This window comes from Scylla paramamosain, chromosome 46 (genome assembly GCF_035594125.1).
Source record: "Scylla paramamosain isolate STU-SP2022 chromosome 46, ASM3559412v1, whole genome shotgun sequence".
Lineage (NCBI taxonomy): Eukaryota > Metazoa > Arthropoda > Malacostraca > Decapoda > Portunidae > Scylla > Scylla paramamosain.
This window is the reverse complement of record NC_087196.1, coordinates 266,725-272,500: the sequence shown is the minus strand read 5'-3', so window position 1 is coordinate 272,500 and position 5,776 is coordinate 266,725. Positions and strand designations below refer to the sequence as shown.

The 5,776-nt window shown below is 40.7% G+C and overlaps 1 long non-coding RNA gene across 1 annotated transcript in view; it reads left to right on the top strand.

Annotated features, from left to right (window-relative positions):
• Positions 1-4,298, top strand: part of LOC135094756 (uncharacterized) — a 62,749-nt gene extending 58,451 nt beyond the window's left edge. The window contains exon 4 of the long non-coding RNA XR_010263970.1: positions 4,095-4,298. This is a non-coding gene — a long non-coding RNA (uncharacterized LOC135094756). The remainder of the gene's footprint in view (positions 1-4,094) is intronic.
• Positions 4,299-5,776: the final 1,478 nt, after the last annotated feature.

Sequence of the window (5,776 nt, the reverse complement as noted above, 5' to 3'; positions counted from 1 at the left end):
AGGCGTACAGGTGGAAGTAGGCAGGCAGGGGAATGAGAGGTCAGGCGGGCAACTGCTCTCTGGCTTCCCTGTTTCGTCAGGTTCGTAAATCACCTCGCACACCCTCGCTTCCCCACCTCCACGTGAATCCACTCATTACATACATACTTATCAAGCAATTACAACGTCACTGAGTACAAATCGGGCATAGTATTCTGGTCGTTACAGTGGGAAAACAATGGTGGTGGTGACTGTCGGAAGAGCTAAGTGACGAAACAAGCGCTAGCGGACAGGAGTACCAACCTTTGCGATACATCTGTGCTCTGCTTCCATTTTCTATTTCGTATATTATATTTCAGTGTGTCTCAAACGATGTTCTGCCGTACCACTCACTACTGTATTTAGTCGTTTCATTCATTTTGTTGTTCAGAGTGAAGAAGATTGTAAAAATGTACTTTTAAGGTATTATAATATTTAGCAGCGCTGAATCGTATTTCGGATATGTTGGCACCCTTCAATGTCGATGCAAATATAACACGAAGGTAATAAGACTAATGGAATTCTGTCATAAGTACTGCTTATTTGTTATGTGTGAAGTGACAGAAGCACGTGCAAATCTTATTCTGAATCTCTACTTTCGAAATAAAAGATGCGTGTTCATGTTGATTAAAGTGGGAGAGAGGAAAGGGAGGAGAAGGATAGAAGGATCTCGTCTCCTCGAAATTTAAAGCTCCCTCCCTCTGGCTCATTACTTTGTGGTGTTTATTCGGTGTTTGTTCATCTTAACTGTTCCATTGGCATTATATATTAAGTAAGGAAGATACTATAGCAGTGGTGTAGTACTGATTGATCTGATGGTGGTAATCTATGCTAGTGGAGAACCAGCTGCGCAGTAACTGTTCCCCTCAACAAGTCTCATTTTAGCGTAAATCAGATTATGTCACGATTGCGTTGTTGATAAATGGATATCCGCACTCTCTTCGCCTCTTATTTTCTATTCCATTTCGACAGTACCTTTTGTAGAGGACGGTGATGTCTCGGGGTGTGTTGGCAGCGGTGCGCGTCGCCATCATGGCTGACGTCATCAAGTCTGCTGGGGAGAAAAATAATGCTGCTTCGCTGTTTTGTTTTGTTTTTCTACTTACTGATTACTTATTATATATGTGGAAATATAAATTATTTATGTGTGAGAGAGAGAGAGAGAGAGAGAGAGAGAGAGAGAGAGAGAGAGAGAGAGAGAGAGAGAGAGAGAGAGAGAGAGAGCGCAGTAGATTACGTACGCATCATATTATTCTTTGGATTGTTTACTTGCAGGTATGCGAGCATGCGTATTCTCTTTAACACTAGCCTTGGGAATGGTGATAAACATGGCCAGTTTTAATAATGGTGATGGTACATGCTTGCTTTCACTTCATCTTGAGCAATGAAAGGCGTGTTTATGTTGTGGAGTGTCTGGAGTGAGCAGGTCTGTGATACAGGCACTAAGGGAATGTGTGATGAGGCGGGAGAGCTTAGGGAAAGTTGTGCGTTGTCATGTCCAGCTGTGTACCTTCTGCATCACTGCCCACTCACTGTTATGTAGGTTAGGTTAGGATAAACTTGTATTAGGAGATAAGGAAATGTTAGGGGGCAGGATAATTTAGGCTAGGCTGAGCTTGAACATATCAACTACCCAGCGGTGACCTCCCTCAACGTTTCCCTGTTAGGTTGTCTCACAACACAGGGGGGACAGTCACAATTGACTTCCTTAACGCAATTCTACTTCATGCACCTAATACACTCGCATTCTTAATTCAGAATTTGTATATTAGTTTTGGTTAATCCTTCTGGCTCGTTTTCCTTGGGGATTGACACCTCATTGGACCTTTTTTCTATATAAATTTAGTTGTCCTTAATCATTACCCCATTTACAATAGAGAAAAAAAGTGATCAGTTAAGACAGGCTAAAGTCACCATGTTGGAAGATAGGTTTGACTAGATTAAGCTAAGCTTGTGTTAAGAGATAGATTATTAATGTTTGATTGAATTATTGATTTGTGGGTTACGTTAGGTTAGCTTAAAATTGTCATAGGATACCTGTATTACTTATATTAGTATTTGATTTACCGTGTGGTTGACTTGAGACGCTGCAGCAAAGTCAGTGAATCAGCAACTCCCGCTAATCGTCCCCTGTGTGTGTGGACAGTTTGCATTATGGATCAGTTAGCATAACAAACACTTCACTTCCCTCCCCGTGATCAACTGGAGGCGAGGTGTTGCATCAAGGGAGGCAGTGAGTGGGCGTGCCATTCACTGCTTCATTTCCCAAAGCCATAACTTGAAATGCAAGACAATTTAGCACAGGTATCAAAAAGGGGACGCCATAGTAATGAGCACACTACATTTTCTTTCTATCACGCGTCTCATGCTTACCATATCAGAGAGAGAGAGAGAGATGTGTATGTGTGTGTGTGTGTGTGTGTGTGTGTGTGTGTGCATGCGCGCATTATCCTCAACTGTATCAAATATTCTGTTCAGTAATCCCCCGCCACACACTACAGCACACACAAACTCAATTTTCTCTTAATGGAGTGGAGTGAGAGTAAACAGTGAGGTGGAGCTTGTAACGTGGCCTTGCTGGGTAGTGGACAGTGGACATCCTGCCGAGTGGCGGTTGATAGGGTCTCTCTCTCTCTCTCTCTCTCTCTCTCTCTCTCTCTCTCTCTCTCTCTCTCTCTCTCTCTCTCTCTCTCTCATATTTATATTAGAAGAATCTAACTTTGGGAATGAGAATACTGTAATTCTTTTTTTTTTTCGTGTTTCTAGTATTTTATTTATGTGGATTTTACTTTAGTTAATTTAATGTCGGTTTGGTAATTTATTTGTGGAAATTTATTTTGTGGAAGTGTGAGGAAGAACAAGCTTATTAATTTAAGAAGGATATTGAAAGCCAGTCATTCTTCCCTTTCATGTGATTTTGATATACTTAATCCTTATAACGACTTGCTTATATTGGAGGTTCAGCCTTGCATCATAAGCTTGGGAAGATCAATTATGCGAAGGAGGGAGAGGAATATAATATTAGTTTGGATGCTAGCAGTGATGTTCATACTGGTATGATGTAATGAATCTTACAGTAGGTCAGAAGTGCTTGCAATGGGATATGACTAGGAAATCTTACAGTATTAAAGTGGTATATTTTTAATGCTTTCTCAAATACACTTGTTTTACAGAGAACAAGAATGGTGCCTCATATTTCTTGGAACACTTGCGTCAAGGTGATCACGATTAGTACCTTTCAGAGAAGAACAGGGAACGTGGAAAGTAGTTAGGAAGTTAAGTATAGTTTGGATGGTGTTGACAATAGTAGCTACACGTGATGCAGAAAGGCAGGACATTTTTTTACGGATATGGTGATAATAGGGAATGGGAGAAACGAGGTCACGTGGGTCATTTAGGAAAGTGGAAAGTAGGTCAAATAAGACAAAGATTCTAGAAAACGGTAGACATTGTAAAAATGAAAATACTGGCTAGAGTATTCATCTGCTGCTGCTGCGGTACTAAAAAAAAAAATGAAAAGCAAAGTTGAGCTTGTTATCGTCACACAAGAGCAGAGGGCTCCAGGACGAGACCTTGTGTTTGTAAGAGTTAAGAAATATAAGTGATCCTCGTAATTAATTCAGTGAGGGTCGTTAGTCTGCCAAAACATGCGGGAGTGAGCACCTGATTAGCCTTGGTAATACGATGATTGGCTGCCGAATAACTCGCCTGTTTAATTCATTCCGTTCGTGCCGCCATCACCACGTGTAGTGCACATGTGGGGAGTCCTGGTGCACTAATTACCATGAGAGAGAGAGAGAGAGAGAGAGAGAGAGAGAGAGAGAGAGAGAGAGAGAGAGAGAGAGAGAGAGAGAGACCAAGCTGCTATTATTATACTCGGAAACTTAAATTTCCTAGTGTAGAGGGGTACTGACCTTCCTTGATTGCCTTTTTAGCGTGCCTCAGCATCAGTGTTTGGTGCTCCCAGCCACCGGCAGTGTGTTGAGACTTAAAAGTGTCCATGTAACGATGAATTATTTATGGGTCAATATTTAAAAAAAAAAACTGTGTTTTTTATTTGCTTTTCATTCTCTTAGTTGAGGGGCGGGGAACACTTAATGGGTGGATGACCACCATCAGGGCCGCCATTCCACCGCATTCATGGCCACCCTACCCGCGCTCATCCAGTCACGTCCCCTTAGTGCAGCGCCCCTCATCTGTATGTATGCTGAAGAGGCACGGAAAAATGAACACTCATGTCTCTGTAAAATATTGTGCGCCATAAAGTCTCTTGTCCTCTACGGCTTTTTTTTTTATTCCTTCTTATAATAATTATAGAAGAGTCATTCATGTATATTGTTACGGTAGAATCAGGAACGTGGAAATAAGGATATTTAACTGTGTGTGAAGTGTTGTGCTGACTAAAGTAGTGTGTAGTGCCTCATCAGATAGCAAGACAGTGTTGGAATGCTTCAGGGAGATAAGGGGAGGGCGGGCGACAGGGATCCAGTATGCAGGAAGAGAGTATTAGGAACCGGAGCAAATGCAAACTTGTTATAGTCACCCTGGAGTGGATTCCAAGGAGCGGCTGGTGGACTAAATAAAATTAATTCATACAAGACATAGCCATTGGGGTTTTTTTTTCATGTTGGGAAGGATATTCACTACGATTACCGTAGACTGCAACACTTTTTTGTTTTTATCTTGCTACCAAAGCTGTCATTTGTTTACTGACTTACATAACACACTGTTGTTCAACTCTAGACTTTTAATTTTATTTTTAATTTTTTTTTTATTTTGTCGCTATGATTAAGTGGTTAAATTACGATTTGTTATTAAGGTACAAATGTATATTTGTTACTTCATCACCTAAGTGTGGAGTACAGGTGCATCACGACACCTCCCCACCTGTCACAGTACTTAACACAGGCATGTCTTCCACTAACCATAACAAAAAAAAGAAAAAGAAGTAAGTAAATAAATAAAATGAATAAAAAAAGAGGAAGAAAAAAGGAACCAATCAATTGAAGCAGCCAGAGGTATTCGTGGAGACACAAGACACAGCGCAGTCTGACCCTGACCATTGCCACGCGAACAAAACTGGTGCATTTTTTACTTCAGTTTGAACTGCACCGAATGTGACATGTGGACAAGGACGGCCAGGGAGAACGTGTCCCCACTGAATCTGACTTGGATGAGGACGCACAACATTATCAAACATTTAAACGTCTTATCGCAACATTTCACAGGCTGTAGTAATAGTCATTATAGTTTCCTAGGTCTTTATTGGGATTTTAATTATTATTTAGCAAGGATTCTGGATCATTCACAGGAAAAAGAAAAAAAAAAACCTGAGCCAGACTAATTACCAGTGTGGCCTTTGAGAACAGGTCTGTGATTAAGCTTGTTCACTGCTTATGACACACAGCTTTGTATGATGAACTACTCTCTCATTTCCTTCCCTTCATTACATAATGGGAAAAAAAAATCTTCTACTGTAATTTGCTGTCTTGTACATACGTATGTGATTATTAAAATTGTGTGCAGTACTTTGTGTTGCAAAGTTTAGCGCATTACAGTGAAAAAAAACAAACAAAAAACTTTAGATCTATTTTCTTTATCGTAGATGCCTGTTATAATTACATACAGTGCTTTTTAGTGTCATAAACTGCAGCATTAACACAGTAAAATAGCCAAAGAAAACTCACATAACTCACAAACACGAAGCAGCATGTACACACACGTTCCCCTTGCTCGTGCCGTGTCAGTGTGTGCATGT